We start from the raw sequence: 21845 nt of genomic DNA, 5'->3' as shown, positions 1-21845 counted from the left end.
AAGCAGTGGTATCAACGCAGAGTACTCGACTACGCAGATATCGGTGTTAATAGAGAAAGACATTCTTCTACATGATCTCCGCTACAAGGATTGACGCATTAGATTTTTAAAATTAATAAGCTGACGATTATTAAAGCGATATAGCGGGCCGAAATCTCGATGTTATATAAGGCTGTTCCGCCTTTATAATGAACACAACTTAGAAAAAGATACAATTCGTAAAATATTAATGGCGTAATTTCAATAGCACACAGTAAAATAATGTAGTTCTTGAACAACGCGTCAATTTCTTTAAAAATTGCTGTGATTTAAGAGATAGATTCATTAGACGCGAAGGACCCAGGCAAAAGCAACGCGATTTTGGCCCGTTGAATCGCTTTAATAATCGTAGCAGCTTTATTAATTTTAAAATTTAATGCGTCAATCCTTTTAGCGGAGATCATGTAGAATAATGTCTTTCTCTATTAACACCGATATCTTTGGCGGTAGTCGAAATCAAGGAGAAAAATTTATATTGCACGAGAGATATTGGCGATAATGTAAAAAATTTCGTCGGGCTATCATGTTTTAAGAATCATAAATATACAACTTTTAACACTTTAATGCCATAATTTCAACAATACAAAGTACGGAAAAAATGCAGTCATTGGACGACATCGGTTTCTTTAGCGATTGCCGTGTTTTAGACCGAAGTTATTTATTATTGCCGGTACTCTTTCTGAATAACGTATTAATTTATGCAAAAAATAATCTATATATAAATAAATAATAAAAATTTTCTAACAATGTTTTTTCTATGACTGCGGTTGATAAGAGATTAGTCGATATAGATGCATAATATTTTGGTGGTTGGTCTATGAAGTTAAAAGATTATAAAATTTCCTTATCATAATTGGTTAATGCAGTGTTTCGGAACATCCGTAGTTTTTTTTTCCAATCGTAGCGTAGCCTATATTACCTACTGCATACATGACAGTTATCTTAACCTCGCGTATTTTTTTCTGTATTTATATTTAGTATGATCGCATTTATATTTTCAAAATATATATTTGTAAATTTTTTAGATTTTCTGATCTTACTGAAGTGTCATTGAATAAGCATTTTTTGCATGAAAGTGTTTGGGTGCCACGAAAATGTACAACAAATTCTTAAATGTTGCAACAAGATACATGACAGTTATCTTAACCTTGCGTGTTTCTCTCTATTATTATATTTATATCTAGTTATCATTTTGATAGTTTTTCAAAATATATATCTGTAAGCTTTTTACATTTTCTAATCTTACTGAAGTGTCATTGAATAAACATTTTGTTCGTGAAAGTGTTGGGTATTATAGGAATGTACAACAAATTCTAAAAATTTTGCAACAAGGCACATTATAATTAAAAGTGAGTAATTTTATTATATTTTCATAATTCACATAATATTTTTAAGTATTGTGTTTTCATTATTAAATTGAAAAAAAGACTGAATTGTGACGATGACAGTTATATGAGTAAGATTGTTGTACAAAGGAAAATGATTTAAAGTCATATCTATTAATATTACATCATGTTTATTTTGATTTTAGCAGACGACAATAATGTATAAAATAATTTGCAAACCACACATAGATCCAGCTTGCATTGAATATCAAGAAGCAATCTATTACAAAGCACGAGAATCTTTTAAGCGAGAGTTCAATATTATAGTCTCCGCTAATAGAATCTTGTGATCTGTAATGGAATGATCAACGCTTATTCATCAACTTGCAATATCTGTTGAAGCAAGATTAAAGTTCATCAGCGATACTTGGATTGTGCAACTACATTATGAAATAATAATGTAAATATTGTGTGTTTTCTATTAAATTAAAAAAGGATTGAATTGTGGTAATAACAATTATACAGGTAAGATTATTATACAAAGAAAAATGTTTTAAATTCGTATGTATTAATATCATATCTTATCATTTATTTTTATTTTAGCAGGTAACAATAACAGATATTAATTTGGAAACCACACACAGATCCAGCGTGCACCGAATGTTAAAAAGGAATCTATTACAAAGCACGAGAATCTTTTAAGCGAGAGTTCAATATTATAGTCTCCGCTAATAGAATCTTGTGATCTGTAATGGAATGATCAACGCTTATTCATCAACTTGCAATATCTGTTGAAGCAAGAATGAAGTTCATCAGCGATACTTGGATTGTGCAACTACATTATGAAATAATAATGTAAATATTGTGTGTTTTCTATTAAATTGAAAAAAGGATTGAATTTTGGTAATAACAATTATATAGGTAAAATTATTATACAAAGGAAAATGTTTAAATTCGTATGTATTAATATCATATCTTATCATTTATTTTGATTTTAGCAGGTAACTATAATGGATATTAATTTGCAAACCACACACAGATCCAGCGTGCACCGAATGTTAAAAAGAAATCCATTACAAAGCATGAAAATCTTTTAAGCGAGATTTTCAATATTATGATCTCCGCTAATAGAATCTGTGTGACCTGTAGTGGAGTGATCAACACTCATTTATATTGATAATTGAAATAATAAGAATTTTGTATTGGTGATAGTATTAGAAGATTGAAATGACATTTGTATATTGCTTATATATTTGATCTTTTTTATTTATAGTGAAATTTGTACATTGGAAATAATAAATTTGTCTATGGAGTGAATACTATTGAGATAATTTTGTAACTACATTATGAAAAAGTATGTTTAAGTTTTGTATGTTTTTACTTATTGAATTTAAAAGAAGAGACTAAATTGAATTTAAGGAAAAACAAAATCATGATGATGATAATTGCATATATAAGTATGATTCCTTTACAAAGAAGAAAATCTTAATGTCTTGCTGTCTATTAATACTATATATGTTTATTTTGATTTCAACAGGCAACAGTAATAAATGAATATTAATTGGCAAAACACGCACAGATCTAGCGTATGTCAAATACCAAGAAGAAATCCATTACGAAGCACGAGAATTTTTCAAACGGGACTTTAATATTATAGTCTCCGCTAATAGAATCTTGTTATATGTAGTGCAATGCTAATTCATTAATTGTCACTAATAGTTGAAATTATAATAACTTTGTATTGTTGATGTATTAGAATATTGAAATGATATTTGTATATTGATTTTCATTTATTGAATAAATCATGGAAAACAGTGCTTTAACATATCACACTTTTATAAAGAGCATGTTGTTTTTATATATTATTATATGTACTACATATGTGTATCTCTCTTTCATATATGTATATTATTGCACAAAATAAGTAATCCATTACAAAGCACGAAAAATCTTTTAAACTAGAGTTCAATATTAAAGTCTCTGTACATATAATTTTGTAATCTATAATGGAATGATCAACATTTATCTATGAACTTATATTATTCAATATTTGTTGAAGCAATAATGAAGTTTATCCTTTATAACTGAAATGGCTTTACTAGTTCAGAGTTTATCTCTTTCCAATCGTCGGATGTCGTTTTTTATAATATAGTTTTGTAATAATTAAAATTAAAATCGACTTAAAAGTAGTTTTCATCAAAAGTAATTTTGTGTTGTTAATTCTTTATATTTTTTTCATTAATTCTTTTTTACTCGTTTATTGTGTTTGAAATTTACTTGTGTATTTTAAAATAGTTGATATATAGAATGTCGTTAAAATAATCGTTTCATAAAATATAATAGTGTCGTCATATTAATCATATGATATATTATTGTAAATAGTTTTGTACTGTCGTTGTACTAGCCAATTGGTAATTTATTTCTTATACATATGTACTAGTACATTTTATGTTAAAAATAAAAGTAATGTATGCGTTAGAAAGTAAATGTACTCTTATGTATGCAATAAAATATTCATTTTTTAAATGTCGTCAAAATAGCCCTTTGACATACGCATATATATATATATATATATATATATATATATATATATATATATATATATATATGTCAAGCGTATACTTTGAGACCACTTCGATTTTAGTTATAAATGTGTGTAATACAACCTCAATAACATATCCCAATTTATAAAATTATTTATAAGTCAATAATTTTAAAATTATATAGGTTTCTTATATACAATGCATACTTTGAGGACTGAAATATATATATAATAAGCAATACTTCGGAGACAGTCCCAAAATTATGCGATTTACATATATGACGGAAAATTTTATCCTGTCCTCAAAACATGCGTTTAAATTTGAGGTCTTTCTTATATTAACAGTATACTTTCAGAATTAATATATATATATAATGAACAGATACTTCGGAGACAGTTCCCAAAATATGCGATTCTCCTATGTGATAGAAATTTTTATTCTATTCACAAAATATATATTTAAATTTAAAGTCTTCTTTATATTAATTTCTTAGTTTGAGAAAATACGTATATAAATTTCTATTTTATATAGGAGTTGCATAATTTGGGACCTGTCTCCAAAGTATCCGTTTATTATTGTACATACATTTGTCCTTAAAGTATGCGGTAAATATATGAAAGATCTTATATATGTAGAATATCTCATAAAATCCATAAAATAATTTATTAGTGTATTCTAGACGTAAAAATAGAGTAAAAAATTCTAATACAAAAATGTTGAGGCTGCAATAATTTTTGAGTTATAATTGATCAAAGTTTGCCAATGATACCGCAAAGAACTCGCGCGGTCGGGCTTGTAACTATGCATACATGTTTTTTTTCAAGTCAGTGTGATATTAATTTTTGCGGCACAGCTGATTTTATTTTGTTGTTTGAAAAAATCAATAACAGTTGACAGATCGGTACGCGTATGTTTAGTTATGGGTCGCACTAGTTTTATGCGATATCATTGACAAATTTTATCGCTTATAATTCAAAAACTATTGCCTCAACATTTTTGTATTAAAATTTTTTACTTCACTTTTTAGAATGCGTTAGTAAATTATTGTACGAAAGTTGTGCGACACTCTGTATAATAAACGATTACTTTGGAAACCGTTCCCATATTATGCGATTCTTATATATGATGGAAATTTATATTGTGTTCACAAAGTACGGATGAAGTTTGAAGTTTTCTTTATATTAATTGCATATTTTGAGGATATATATATACAGGCTATTCGATAATTCGTGAATCACCTTTCACGTACATGTAAAGCGTGTTAAACTAAGTAGAAAAATTCTTTATTATCTTGTGTGTGTGTGTGATATTCGCAATAATTAATGAGACATAAATTATAAATAATCAGCCAATTTGCGTGACTACAAGCGCGCGTCGAGAAGAGACAGCTGACTCGAGGTTCTGCATGCGTTACTCGTACATAGCTATTGTTTTTGTAAAGCGCTCCTCTCCGCTCTGTCGTGCGCCAAGCAACTATGTAACATTAGACTGTTTTTATTTTGCCGCATGCTTATTAACGACGTAAGCCTAGATTGTCTTTTCTTATATTGGCACGAAGATTGGCTGATTTTCTTTAATTAATTTCTCATTAATTATTGCGAAAATCGCAAAATGATAGAGGTACTTTTCTCGGACACCCCTGTATATAAATTTCTATTTTATATAGGATTGTATAGGATTTGCATAATTTAGGACCTGTCTCCAAAGTATCTATTTATTATATTTATTTGTATATTTGCTCAAAGTATACGGTTAATATATGAAAGATCTTATATATATATAATAAACGAATATTTTCTAGTTCTCATATTAATAGGAAATTCTTATTCTCCATGAAATACACGTATTTAAACTTGAAATCTTCTTTAAATTAACTATATTCCGCATATTAAATTGAAATAATTGTTTACATCTAAGAGCTAGCGTGATATTAGTTAATTTTCTGCAAACAAATTATATTTATTTATTATCAAAACTAAAAACTTTTTTGTCATATCAATATTATTATTTAATTATTTTAATTTTTAATTTTTAAAATTTTAAATATGTACATGACATAATTTTATTTTGTACATTTTACATACTTCGGAATCATAAAATACGTCGAATAAGACTTAAGATAGCATATTTTATTATGCATGTTATAATTAAATTATTATTGGAAAGATAATGATCATATTACTTTGCAATATTTTTTAATATGTTAGCTTGTTATAATATGTAATGTTTTTTTATCATTTCTTATTTTATATTGTGTTAAATATATACATCCAATTAAATATATACAATCCACTACTGTTTATATTTTTTTAGTCTATAACATAGAAATATTTTTATATTGCATTAAAGTATTCTATATATTATTGGTTTGGTATTAATGTATGAATAAACAGTAAATAATTAATATATATTTACATCTAAATAAAAATTTGTTTTTAATTTAATAAATAAAAGTGTGTTATTAGTATTTTATTTATGTTAAGGATTAATGAAAGAAATTATACATCAAGAATGAAGTTGCAAAGAAAAATGTTTTAATAGCAATCTTAATTTAAATTTAAATATGACATTCTAATAGAACATTTTAATAAAAAAATATTGCATGACATACAACAGTATATAAAACAATTACTTAAATCAAATATCAGAATTACTTAAAGTACTATTGCGATGTTTACAATAACTTAAGCTAAGTAACTAAACTAAGTAACTAAAACAAAAATATGCAAATATAATTATAAAAAAATAAATTTTTTTATTCAAAATATTTTTAATTTTAATTTGACGTAAAATACGTTATGTACTTAAAACTATTATGTAACCAATTATTTTACTTTTGATATTCGTATAGTTTCTATGTTGATAATATTATTTAATGCTTGTATCTTTGATATTAATTTTAATAATTGTTCCTTTGTAAAAATTAAAGTTTCTTAAAATTAAAATACTGAATGAAATTAATACATATTCTATACTTAATTAATTTAGCATTAGGATAATTTAAAAAAAAAAGTGACAGAAAAGTAGAAAAAGAAAAAGAGATAATAAGAAAAATCAGTAAAAAAAAATGAAGAAAATCGAAATAATGAAAATAGAAAAAAAAAATTTTAAATATTAGAGGCGAAAAAACGATAAACAAGGAAAAATAAAAGGAGAAAATAATATAAAAAGAAAATATTAATATATGAAACATGAAAGAGTAGTGTATATAGTAACTTCAGAAAGCAAATAAGATCATTTCAATTTTTGGAAATCTGATATGCCTCATGACGAGTGTCAGCTCTTCGTTGATTATCAATCCACGATTTTATATGTTGAGGTTGTCTCTTCTTTAAACATTTATATTTATTAATTACGTTTTGACAATCCTTAAGAGATGGTAATTGTGATAATGTAAAAATGTTGCCAAAATGTTTTGAAATTGCATTCTTTTCTTCCTCACTCCATCTTATACGTTTTATTTTTCCATACGGCGAAGCTGAATTAAATGAAAAGAAAATTAATATAATTAAAATAATAAAAAATATACAATTCGAAAATTATAAAAAACGGATAAAAAATTTACTTAATACTTATTAAATAAATATAAATAATAAGACTCACTGCTACGACGTTTACGAGTTTTGTTGTGCCTCTAGCCGCTAAGGAAGAGGTCTTTTGGGATTTGTACGCCCAAAGGATTAGGATCCACGCTCGAAATAAGACACTCCCGGACGTTAGGTATAATTTAGTATATTTTGCAAGATTTAATACACTTTCACTTATTCGCGATTATAATAGTCGGGTGCGATACGTACGGTACTTCGATAATGTTGGGCGAGCGAGTAGTCTGCGAGTCGTCTCTCTCGCGAGGCGCATCTCGCGCTTATTATATCTCTTAATTAATTAGGTCGTTGATTGGGGAGGAGTGTGGTGTCCCTGACCGGAGCATGTCTCGTGCTCCGCTTGTCAGTCTGTCTCGTCAGCTGCTTACTCAGCTTCCGAGAACTTGACCGTGTATCTTACTTTTATTTTATTAATATCCTTTTATTACTTTACTCTTTCTTAATTATCTTTCCTTGATCTCTTTTCTAATTTAATGCTTTGCTTTACTCAGCTCTTTCTTACACTTTTCTGTGTCACTTTATTATTTTATTCTTTAATATATTAAGTAATTGGTCGGGTTACGACATCCCTCCCCCTTTGGAAAAAGAAAATTAACTATACGTGAATTTTCGTCTACATATTTTTTCGGTATACATTTTTCGCATTTTACAATTGTTTCTTATATTTACTTTATTTTAATATAACATCGCAGTGTTAGTTATCGCGGTGTCGGTTTCTATCTCAGCTGTTCTATTCGATCCGCTTGCGGTGCCGTAGATGTGCTCTTGAATTATTTTCGGTTTGCACATCGGATTTATGTTAGTTTCTGATAATTTTTTTTTTTCCGTCTTACATTTTTTCTTAGCGTATATAATGCGTATATATTGCTATTATGGTAATTATTATTATTATTGTTATTCCTGTGCAACTTGAAGCTACGGGATATATAATGTGTCCGTTAGTAGGGAAATAACTATTATTTAAGTCTTCGTTTGTGTTGTCAAGTCTTTCGCTTAGGTCCCTTAATTCTGTCGGGTTTCTAATGACTTTTCGCAATTTTATCGGTCTAATTTTGTCCAATGTTTTTTCGTTTCGTTCGTTGTGTGTATCGTAAGATTGTAGTCTGGTAGCTTTGTCTGTACGATCGTTATTATCGCGGGCTTTTTTGTCCGTATTATGACGTCTTGTGTTGTTAGTTTACATTTTTCTTTTAATGTGATTTGTCCGCTTCCTTTTATTTCTATTTTTCGCGTTGCGTCGTTTTTGCACGTTATTTCGATCGGTTGGTTTGCTCGTGTAGAGTATAACCATGAGTTCGCATTACTCAGCGCTATCCATATTGTTGTATTCGTGTGTATGTGTCGAATATTACAATTGTTTGTGTATGTTTCTAATTGTACATATGCTTGTACTTCGCATAGCGCTCCTTCGTCTAAATGATGTACGGGATAATTCTGTTCGCAAACGTATTGATCATCGTTTCGCACGCATTTATTTAGATCGTTTTCGTCAGGCGTAAAATATGTTCGGCTATCTACGTCTATCGCTATTAGTGGTTGATTTACCTCTATAAATATAAATGTATTGTTATATTTGTGCGTAGGTAGTGGGATTGCCTTTATTATTTCATACTCGGGGTATGTGATTAGCGGAATCTTTATAATCGTAAATATATTTGTATTATCGTAATAGGGGCTAATTGTTAAGAACTTTTCGATGGTTCTCCAATTTTCTGCGGATATTTGAAATGGGAAGTGTGTTCCCTGCGGTATTTGTGATGCTGTTTCCTTGAGGTTCTCTATGATGCTTTCTATGGGTAGTAATCTTATGTCGATTACTCCTCCTTTCGCGTTGGTCAGATGCGCGATAATGTCCGTAAGATCGTTTGTTAGGTCTTTTATTATGGCATTTAATATTATAAAGTGTTCGTCGAGATCTTCTCGTTGTCCATATCCGACTTCTGCTTGTATCCAGGCTTGTCGCATCTTCTCTGTTATATTTAGAAATTGTTCTTCATTTTCTTGCAGAATTTTCTCAACATTATCCACATGTGCAATTGTTGCGTTTAATATTTTAATCTGATTTTTCATCGCGTGTTGCAGCGTTTGCTGATTTCTTTGCATGAGATTTAATTGCTCTTTTATAATTTTTTCGTCGTCTGCGTCCATTGTGCCGAAGTCTTTTGGCTATCGTTCCTAGACCGTCGATTAACCCTCGTTTTGTCTTCCTGGGTGCTTGGTCGGATTATTTTATTTCTTAACATTTCTCGGTTTACTTCCTCTTTATGCTTCTCCGGCAGGCGATAAGGCCGTACGTTGACCGGTGAGCTATCTGCTTGTGTTGCAATCTTATGCGCGACGGTATCTGTGCATGTCAGTGGTTCTCCTTCGATATGCATCACGTCGCTAAAATCCTTGCAGATTTCCATTATTGTTTTCTTTTCTTCTTTATTTAAATGTTGTGTACGTAATAATCGTAATACCTTTTCACTACGCGAAATTACTTCCTCTTTATTTGGCATTCGTATTACGTTAATTTCTTCTGTTTCGCTTTGTTTGATTTCCTCTATACTTACTTGCGGCATTAGCATTTCGATTGTGTTATCCGTTGTATTTATAATGCTGGCTGCACATAGGTAATTCGTAGGTTCTACTAGACAATTACTTATGAATATTCCTGGTATCGTTTCTTCTGCCTTTATCACGCCTATCGTATTCTTGTCAGTAGCGACCTGTATTATAGTTTCGCTACGTGGTTTCAGCGTCATTTTTAGATAGGGGTAAAGCTTTAAGATATGCTGTCCTACCTTTAATTGTTTTGTTTTATAATTGCAAGTGGCTTGATGTTTTCGTAGGAAATCAACTCCTAGTATTCCGTCATATTCTATCGGAAAATCATCCTTAACAACGTACATAGTGTGCTTAATTCGGCGCTCTCTCAGAGTTATTGTCGCCTTAAATTTTCCAAGTGTACATATCTTATGTCCCGTTACGCCGGTGAGCGTTATTTTTTCTTCTTCTATTAATGTTTCGCCTTTTAAATGTTTCACTTTAATTAATGAGATTGCGGCTCCTGTATCGAATAGTAAGTTTATTTTTTCGCGTTTCGCTTCTCGCATTGGTAATGTGACGAGGTCCAATCCTGTCTGTATATGCGGCGTATTTTTGAAGTATGATACTTGATATTCCATTGCAGATCGGTGCGACTTTCTTTCGTTCCTTTCCTCCTCATCGCTACTTTGCGCGGAGTTAAATTTCTTTTTTCCTTGCTCGCTATTCTTGCGGTTTTTATTTTCCGCTCGCGAATTATATTGTTTGATTCGGCTCGATTGATCTCTATTGGGTCGTCTGTGTAGTAACCAACATTCTTCGCGATCATGTCCGGATTTTTTGCAATAGTGGCAATATTTATTTACCGTATTTACGCGGGGTTGTCTATCGGGTTTCGGCAATGAGAATCGATTTGTATATTGGCTAGTTTGACAATCTCGGCCGTAATGCCCAATTTTTCCGCATTTTTGACATTGCACGTTTATTTTATTTTCTTGTTTATAGGTCGGTATGAAATTTATTTTGCTTCGCGTACCGGTCGCGGGTGGTCCTTTAACCTTTTCTTCCGCGCTGGCCGCTGCTATTGCTTCTTGCTACGTAGCATATCCTCGCGATCGAACAATTGTTTTAATTTCGTCCTGCAATCCTATCTGGAAATTCTCTAAGGCTTGTTGTTGTATTATTTCCATTATTGCGCGTTTATTATCTACTGTATGATGTCGTCCTTCCATCATTGATTCGTATAGCTCCATGGCTAATTTGTCTGCTCTCAGTCCGTAAGTTCGTGCGCTTTCTCCGTTTTTCTGTTTTAGCGTATTGAATTCAATTTGTAGATGTGTCGTACTCTTTTTACTCGCATAGCAGACCTCTAATTCATTTTTTAATTGTGCGAAGTCTCGAATTTTTCGCGTTTGGAAATCTAGCATCGCTCTGCCTTTTAATTTCGTGCATAATACTGCTCCTAATAGCGTTACTTCATCTAACGGGTCGATGTGTTCTACTGCATATGTAGTCGCGCTCAAAAATTCTTGTAGTTTATTAGGTGATCCGTCGAATTCCGGAATCATTCCACGAGCTTCTTTTAATGGTAAAAATCCGCGTCCTCTTTGATGTCGTACATCCTCGGGTGTGAACTCGTATATGGTCTCGGTTCTTTCTCCCGGCGGAGTTCTATGCCCGTTGTTTTGTCGGGGTTGCGGTCCTCTAATTTTCAAATCGTATATCTCGGCATGCATACTTCTAATTTCTCGTCTAATTTCCTCTCTCATTTCCCGCAATATTTCCCTAAAGTCGTCGGCTGCTTCGTCCGTTTTTTTCTGCGGTTTGTGCTGAGCTTGCGCGTTTGATTGTGTCGCGTTTCTGATTGCTTCTTCTTGTAATCGCCTAATTCCCTCATCGATATCTTCTGATGTGATGGGTTGCGATGCGGAAGCGTTTGAGTTATATGTCTCGAATGCGATAGATTTCGTCGGGGTCAAAGATACTTGAATCGTATGACGTTAGTGAGAATTCGCGGCGGTGTGTTAGTCTACTAGACGCGCTTATTGATGATTCGACCTCAACATCTAGTTCTATATTGTTCGCTATTAAACTGTTATCTAATTCGCCAAATGGAAATTCGCGTTCGATTACAACGTTTGCTCCGAGTTCTGGTTCGGACAAATTCTCGCTTGAATTTAATGCGCTTAGATTTCTTCGTACGTTATCGCGTATATCCCGGAGTGCTTCTACTGCTACTCTTATAGGGTTTACTGCGCTATTTCTAATGGCTCTATTCGCTGGTTCGCTAAATAGCCACGATTTATTCGCTACGCTTTTCTGTGGTGCGTTTCGGTTTTCCGACATTCACGCGTTTACAAATTTTGATTTCTCGACTTACAATAATACGATGAGCAGCATTCTCTCGTTCGATGTCGGCCGTCGGGCGTTGATCGTCGCGTGCCGTTGAGATAGGTCGATGCGCCTTCTCAGATTGCGCTTCTCGTTGTCGCCTCGATATACCGGGTGTCTCGAAGTTCCTGCTAGACTTCCTTTTCCCTCGGTTGTAGGTGTCGACTGTCTGACGGAGTTATCCTCGCTGTCTCTCGTTCTGTCGATTCCACGGAATTTTCTGCTTCGTGGTTATGGACCTTTACCGGTGTTGATCTTGTTAGAGCTGGCGAATCCCACCGCTGTCACCAATTAATGTTGTGCCTCTAGCCGCTAAGGAAGAGGTCTTTTGGGATTTGTACGCCCAAAGGATTAGGATCCACGCTCGAAATAAGACACTCCCGGACGTTAGGTATAATTTAGTATATTTTGCAAGATTTAATACACTTTCACTTATTCGCGATTATAATAGTCGGGCGCGATACGTACGGTACTTCGATAATGTTGGGCGAGCGAGTAGTCTGCGAGTCGTCTCTCTCGCGAGGCGCATCTCGCGCTTATTATATCTCTTAATTAATTAGGTCGTTGATTGGGGAGGAGTGTGGTGTCCCTGACCGGAGCATGTCTCGTGCTCCGCTTGTCAGTCTGTCTCGTCAGCTGCTTACTCAGCTTCCGAGAACTTGACCGTGTATCTTATTTTTATTTTATTAATATCCTTTTATTACTTTGCTCTTTCTTAATTATCTTTCCTTGATCTCTTTTCTAATGTTAATGCTTTGCTTTACTCAGCTCTTTCTTACACTTTTCTGTGTCACTTTATTGTTTTATTCTTTAATATATTAAGTAATTGGTCGGGTTACGACAGTTTGTTTTCTTTGTTCATTGCATTCCAAATTTTCTTTGTTACATTGAGAAGCTAAGTGAAATAAAGAAATCAATCTAATTAAATTATAAAATAATAAAAAGTACATTAAATTACAAATTACAAATTAAAAAAATAAATGAATTAAAATTTACTAAATCTATATTGATTAAATATGATTAAATATTTTGATTAGAAAAACAACAAGAAAACTCACTATTATGAGATTCATAAGAAGACCTATTTGCATCAGTAGAAGAACCCTCGGTGTTATTATTATTATCCGATTCTGGTATATAAATATTTCTTTGCGCAACCTCTTCGGAAGTGACGCTTAATTGCGATACACTGTCAGTGTCAGAGATATTATTACAGTCTTCATTCTCGTTTTCATTTAAGTCATTTCCCATTGCTGCTTCCAATAATCGAGATACATCCGTCATTTCTCTTACAGGAACCGGTATTCGATAAATACTTTTGTGTATTTCTTTGGCATGCCCCATAAAATTAGCGAGATTATCGACTTGAGTATCTTCAATATTTAACATTGCAGTATAAGTAGCAATTTGTTTTCGAAGCATAGTTCCCCATAGTAAAGAAGATGGAATAGTTGCACCACATTCACGAGAAAATTTTCTTATAAGAGGACAGGCTCTTAAATATATTTTTTTTTAATTTACTTGCATTTGGAACACTAAAGATATATTCGTTATTAGATTTTACTCCAGCTCGTTTACGATATTTAAGAATCGTATCTATAGATTTTATTACAATTGCCTCGAGTAAAACAGGCACGGTTCTACCTAATTTGCCGCGAATAGTTATTCGTGCAAATCTTTTTGCGTATTGTTGAGATTCTGTAGAGAGTTTTTCATAAAGATCGGGATTTACATTCTTATCCAAAATTTCCTGATTTTTGTAATCTGTCATTGTAAGTTTCGATTTCACCCTCTCTTCTGCGATTAAATATTTGAACCAAGATTAATGTACACTCAGTTAAGATTTTCCATGATGATAAATCAAATTCTTTTTCTAAAGTATAAAGAGAAGTTTCACATTGTTTTCTCAAATAATCATATAGTAATTTAATGTCTTGTTTTGATGGAATAATAACTTTCTTTTGTCGTTTATATTTTATTTGATCTTCTACAACTTTTCTATTTATTACAGTCGGAACTTCTTCATGCCATAAAACAAGAAAATCATCAACAGCTTGTTTTCTCTTATAATCTTGATTTTTTATGCATTCAGCCTTTAATGTACTTGCATACTTTTTTAATAAAATAGTCAATGTATTAGCAACTGCAGGTGTTTTAAACCACATTATAGATCTATCCCACTTAGCAACTATTCTAAGAGCGCTTACAGCTGAATTAAAATTTTGTAGCTGAAAAATTAATTGAAAATCATTAATTTCTTTATTAATCTCTTGGATGGCAAGTTTATAACATCCCAGCAATCTTAAATGTGCTCTTATCATATCATGTTGATGAGTATTCGTATATCTTTCACAGAGTTTATTGCCAAATAATATCAATAATTCATCATACTTGATGCATTTTGTAACTGTGTCATCTCTTAAAACAGGGAATACAATTTCGCGAAGAATTTTAGTAGCAGAAGTATGAATATATCTTGTTAATCGTCTACCCATGACAGTAATTTCACGTACACCTTTCTTATGTGTTGTTTTACATTTACTGTAGTGGATACGTATAGTATCTTTTGAATAAAAATCTTTACAATTCGTACAACAAATATAATTGTCAGCAGATTTTTTATATTAGCCTGATACTGTCTAACTGTTATTAATGTACCTGTATTTAATTTGTTATATGTATTATGTAAATAATTTCCGTGATTACGGATAGCTGCAATAACTTTCGCCCGTTCATGTATTCCTTTTTTAATATGTATAAACTTTTGTACATCAGCTTCCGTTTTATGTTTTATTTCAAGATGTCGAGCAAATTTTGTTTGTAACTTTTTACAGTATGGGCAAAAGTATTTCTTGATTGTTCTTTTCAAAGAGGAATCTTTTGAATACGGAACTTGTACTTTGCGAATATCAAGAGGTGATACATCATGAATTTGAACAGAATTAAGTTCCATTATGAGTTACTTTGCATCGAATGAGACTGTGAAGTTCTATGAGTATTATCAGTACTATTCTTATTGGAACTGTTAGTATTATCATTTAAAGAATAATCTGAGGTTTTTGCTAGCTCGTTACTATTATCACATTTATTATTATTTCCTTGATCATCATAATTATCACGAATGTTATTTTTAACATTATCACAATTATTATCATCTTTATTTTCAGTTGAAGATATTAGCCAATCATCGCCAATAGCATTTAAAATTTCTGTAGCACCACTAGGTATTGAACTTTCAGACGTATCATTTTGAACTATACTATTTTTTGTTGCAGTTTTCTCTAAGATTACAATTTCAGTAGACTGATTAACATTAGTAGTGTAATGTTGAATATTATTTAGTGTTGATAATTGAATGTCAGAATTATTTAGCGATTTGTTATTATGTGTAAAACCAGAAATTTGTTGTACTATATGATCATTATCAATATGATTAGTAGTTTTAGAATCAAATATATTACTTAATTGAATATTAGGTACATGCAATGTTTCTTTATTAATCGGTGTAGAGCAGGAAACTAATTGCATTTTATCATTGCATTGATCATTATCTTTAACGACGGAATATTTTGATTTCTTTTCCTTTGTATTTTGAAATGATTCATTTTCTATTTTTTCTTGAAGTGTTTTTAATTTATCTTCTGATTTTGAAAATTTCATTATTATTTCATAATTTAACATATATTGATGAAACAAATTTTATATTTTAATGTTAATTATATAATATTAATGCAATAAAATTAATTGCTGCTGTATAATAAAATATTAATATAAATAAAAGAATCAAATCACTAATATATATTTGATAATTACTATATTAAATATAATGTAAAGTATCAAGAAAATGTTTTAATTTATATAATCTATATAAATAATAATTTATTACTTTATCATAAATTTTCTTAAGAATCATATTTTTTTATAAACATACCAGATGTTTTAACCAAACAACCACTATACTTAGTCCCATTTTTGTATTTAATAATGCAGTTTTTTCCTTGAATAATTTTTACACGTTTTGATTGTAACACGTAATGTTCTCCACTATCAAACTGTACTAAAGAATACATTTCTGAAAGCAAGCAATTTATTTTACAAAAAATATAAGTAATAATAAATAATACATTTTAAAAATTTATTTACAAAAAGGAAAATGGTAAGTTAAACATAAGAACAGTGATCTTATAACATTCTTTTAGTTAATAACATGATCATTCTGAAAAATATTGTAAATTTCCTATACGAAGACATTTTTTCAAAATAATTAATTAATTGATGACGATTGAATATAATTTTTATTAAAATATATCAATAATTCATTATAAAAGAAAAAAGTGATGAATGTCTTATGAATAATAATCATAAATATTGTCATAGTACTTATCATAATTTTGTTAACATCATTAATTTAAAATTAATATATTTAAATAATACTGCCCATTGCCCACATTATTTGTCTCTTACACAATAATTTGAATTTATTTTTGTATTATTAAGGAAAACATATACAGTACATACAGAATCATAAAGACAAAAATTTACTTGTAATCTAACCTCTTTATCTGCAAATTTTTATTATGTCAGTGTAACTTCCCAGACAGCACAAGGATGTCCTTAGGACGTCCAAAGGGCATCCAGGACATATATGTAGGATATCCTCAGGATATCCCATTGTAATCCTCAGATCTCCTCTGGATGTCCCGAGGAAGAGTAAATGATAGCCGTATATTAACCTCTGGAGAATCCAGGGAGATCCTGTGGAACATCCTAAGGATTTTTATAGGATATGTTAGGGATATTTTTCGTATGTTTCAAGGAGCAAATTTTAAAATTCAAATATAAATTAAAATTATGTTTTGTTATTTACTGCCAATATTAAAAATCTAATATTAAAAATAATTCACCGTTCTTCAATATTTGAGGTTTTCGTGCTGTACATGAATATTTTAGGTTTGGCTCCCGGGTTTGAGTTGTGTAATATTTTCTAAATAATCCAATATCTGAATTCCCTATGTTGGGATTGCATCAGAAACTGAACTGATAGAAAATAATTACATTTGTAATTTTCTGTCAGTTGCTCTTTGCAAGCTTTATATAATTCTCATGACCAAATCTCAAATACAAGTTCGCGTGTCGCATAGCGGTAAAGAAACGAACTAGCGGTTGAATACTATTGTTTGTGTAAAGTTTTTGGAATGTTGCGAACAGTAACATTTCTCATGAAATATTAAATAAATAATAATTTTGGATATATGAAAATGTGCGCATTAAATTCAATTATTAATATTAAACGAAATTAATGTTAACAATTAATTGCACATATATATATCCTCTGGAAATCCAAAAGACATCCAATATAATAGACAGGGCAGATATATCCTACAGACATCCAGGGGTTATCCAGTGGACATTTATAGGACATTAATACTTATTATAATACTTAAGATTTCTAAATTATGTTAAATAGCCGACACAACTAAAAATAATTATGTATGCATATTAAATTTTTATAAATATATTTATAATAATATCTTAAAATATCCTACAAATGTCCTGAACCGTCCTGGACATATTCAGGATGATCCTGAGGATGTTGTGTGCTGTCTGGGTTACTACACAAGACAAACACATTATATTATTAATCACATTCTAATCAAGATTTGATGAAGTTTAATGTTGATTTACTTCTGATTTGCATTTAACGATAAGTACATACTAATAAGAATCATAAAGACAAAAATTTACTTGTAATCTAACCTCTTTATCTGCAAATTTTTATGGTGTCTGTTTAACTTACTACACAAGACAAACACATTATATTATTAATCATATTCTAATAAATATTTGATGAAGTTTAATGTAAACTTACTCCTGAATTGCATTTAACGATAAGTACGCACTAATAAGAAGTAAAACACTATTGATAATAATGTTCCAAAATCGGTCCGGTTTCTCGCATACGGCAGATACACTATCAGTAAAGTACAACGTAAAATAGGGTGTCGGTAATATCCTGGTAAATTTTTAATTTCATGTTTTTAATTGTTGTTCCATTTCTTATATCCGGGTATTTACATTTTTTATTCTTTTCATTAACATTATTATATTAATATTATACACGTATAATCCATATATGTAATAAAAAATATATACTTATCCGCAAAAAAATGAGTCATCAATTAGCACAAGTTTTTGCCATTTTTGAATTGCGATAACAGTGAAATATTATCATATTGAAATAAACCAATTCTTAAATTAAGGCTTGAACATTTTTCTAACCCTAAAGATTAAAGATCAAAATTGAATTATAATTAAGCTTTAATTTAAGTGTTAGTTTATCTCAATATAATGATTTTTCACTGAGTTATCGCAATTTAAAAATGATAAAAAAATTGTGCTAACTTTTGGTGGCATGTTTTTCTGTGGATGAATGTATAAACAAACGCAATAAGTTAGTTTCAGACGCAAGACAAGATTATTATACATATAATATTAATGTGGAAAATAAAATTCGAAGATTAATGGAGAATCTCAATTAACGGAGATAAAAATTGTTAGAAAATCGTCACAAATCCGCGATGGAACGACGAGTTACAGAGCTGGTGACATTGCTAAACCACCGAAGAAATTGTGTTGTTACTAATTTCTCGTAAATTATTACAAAAACCGCAAAATAATACAGAATTACATTCAGCATTTCTATTCCGCACTTTACCCGCATTAAGAGAAGTTTCCCGCACCTTATATACACATATAAATTGTACTTTTTATATAAATAATTTTATTATGCACACAATATTGACAATAAATTAAATGACTTTATTTATAAACAGAAAATAATAACATTAGAAAATAATGTCTTTATATAGTGTTTATATATATACAGGGTGTCCTATTTTAAATATTCGAACCGAATATCTAAAAAAACTGAGCCCGGTAGATAAAAATGTTTAAGACAAAAGTTTTATGACTTGAAGGGGAACATATAAAATAATACCTATGGTTTGACCTTAGGTGACGTTGTCAAAGTCAGGGCAAGGTCACCTTAAATTGTTTAAATAGAACAACTATATTTTTTTATAGAAATCGATTCCTCGTAATATTCTGCATAAAAAATTATAAAGGTAATATGATCAAAAAGTTAACGGTTTACGAGATATTTAATATTTTAATTTGACAAGCTTACATACTATAAACTAATAAATATCTCGTAATATTGCATTTCTCGATGATCATACTTTAACACTTTTATGCACAAAATAATGACAGAAATTACTTGGTATAAAAAAATATATAGTTTTGTTTTTAATAAAAAATATGTAATTTGCAACTAACAATTTTTTTTAAAAAAACTGTGTATTACATTATGTTGTTTAAAAAATGAATAACAAATCGGTACGCGTGTATGTTTAGTTATCCGCCTAAGCGCCTAAGTTCTACATATCATTAGCAAACTTTGATCACTTATAACTCAAAAATTATGGCAGACTCAACATTTTTGTATTGCAATGTTTTATTCTATTTTACCTCTACAACGCGCTAATAAATTATTTTATGGATTTTATGAGATATTCTACATATATAAGATCTTTCATATATTTACCGCATACTTTGAGGACAAATGTATATATAATAAACGGATACTTTAGAGACAGATCTCAAATTATATAATTCCTATACAGGGTGACTCATTTTAATGTACCACCTTCAGAAACTTTTTTATTTTTGATTGTAGAAAAAAATACTTCAGACAAAAGTTGTTTGGTTCGAAGGGGGACATAAGATGGTGTCATTGGTTTGACTTGGGATAATCTTTTGTAGGTCACATAAAGGTCACCTTGAATTTTTTAATTGGAACACCCTATATATTTTTACATATTCTTATAGCTTATCTCGAGAGCTTTTCAAAACACTATAACAAAATATTTTTCCTTTATGTACTTGTTGAGTTATAAGGCTTGAAAGTTAACAATTTTTTGACATAAAATGTAAAATATCTTGAGAAACATTTAATTTTCGATAATATTACCTTAATACTTTTATGCACGGAATAATGAGATCAATCAAGTGGTGTAAAGAAAACAGTTGCTAAATTGTGGTGTAAAGAAAATAGTTGCTTTAAAAAAAAAATCTAATTTGCAACATATTTTTTTTTAGATCAACTATGTGTTTTCTTTACATCACTTGATTGGTCTCATTATTTTGTGCATAAAAGTATTAAGTTATATTATCGAAAATTAAATGTTTCTCAAGATATTTTACATTTTATGTCAAAAAATTGTTAACTTTCAAGCCTTATAACTCAACAAGTACTTAAAGGAAAAATATTTTGTTATAGTGTTTTGAAAAGCTCTCGAGATAAGTTACAAGAATATGCAAAAATATATAGAGTGTTCCAATTTAAAAATTCAAGGTGACCTTTATGTGACCCACAAAAGATTATCCCAGGTCAAACCAATGACACCATCTTATGTTTCCCTTCGAACCAAACAACTTTTGTCTGAAGTATTTTTTTCTACAATCAAAAATAAAAAAGTTTCTGGAGGTGGTACATTAAAATGGGTCACCCTGTATAGGAATTATATAATTTGGGACCTGTCTCCAAAGTATCCGTTTATTATATATACATTTGTCCTCAAAGTATGCGGTAAATATATGAAAGATCTTATATATGTAGAATATCTCATAAAATCCATAAAATAATTTATTAGCGCGTTGTAGAGGTAAAATAGAATAAAACATTGTAATACAAAAATGTTGAGTCTGCCATAATTTTTGTGTTATAAGTGATCAAAGTTTGTCAATGATATGTAGAACTTAGGCGCTTAGGCCCGTAATTACACATACACATGTGCCGATGTCATCTGTTATTCATTTTTGAAATAATTGTGATATTGATTTTTACGGCAAGGCTGATTTTATTTTATTGATTGAAAAAATCAATGACGAATCGGTACGTCTATATATAGTTAGGCGCCTGAGCACGTGAGATCTACGCGATATCTGTGGTAAACTTTGATAGCTTATAACTCAAAAACTATTGCAGCCTTATTTTTGTTTAGAATTTTTTATTCTATTTTGATTCTAGCACACGCTAATAAATTATTGTACGGAAGTTGTGATCTCTTTTGTATAATAAACGAATACTTTGGAGACAGTTCCCAAATTATGCAAAGAGGAAGTTCTTCTTCTGTCTATGAATTATGCGCGTTTAAACTTGAAATCTTTTTTAAATTAACTGTATATACAAGTTTTAAATCTTGAAATAACTGTTTAAGTCTAGAAACTAGCTTGATATTAGTTAATTTTCTGCAAAATAATTATTAATTAGACATTTATATATATAAATATGAATATATAGATCAACATTGTGATAATATTCATATTATAAATTAAAAAAAAAATACGTTTAG

This window comes from Polyergus mexicanus, unplaced genomic scaffold (genome assembly GCF_030449975.1).
Source record: "Polyergus mexicanus isolate NDT 795.1 unplaced genomic scaffold, iyPolMexi1.0 SCAF_21, whole genome shotgun sequence".
NCBI classification, from domain to species: Eukaryota; Metazoa; Arthropoda; class Insecta; order Hymenoptera; family Formicidae; genus Polyergus; species Polyergus mexicanus.
The sequence above is the reverse complement of the archived record's forward strand: the minus strand, read 5'-3'. Positions refer to the sequence as shown.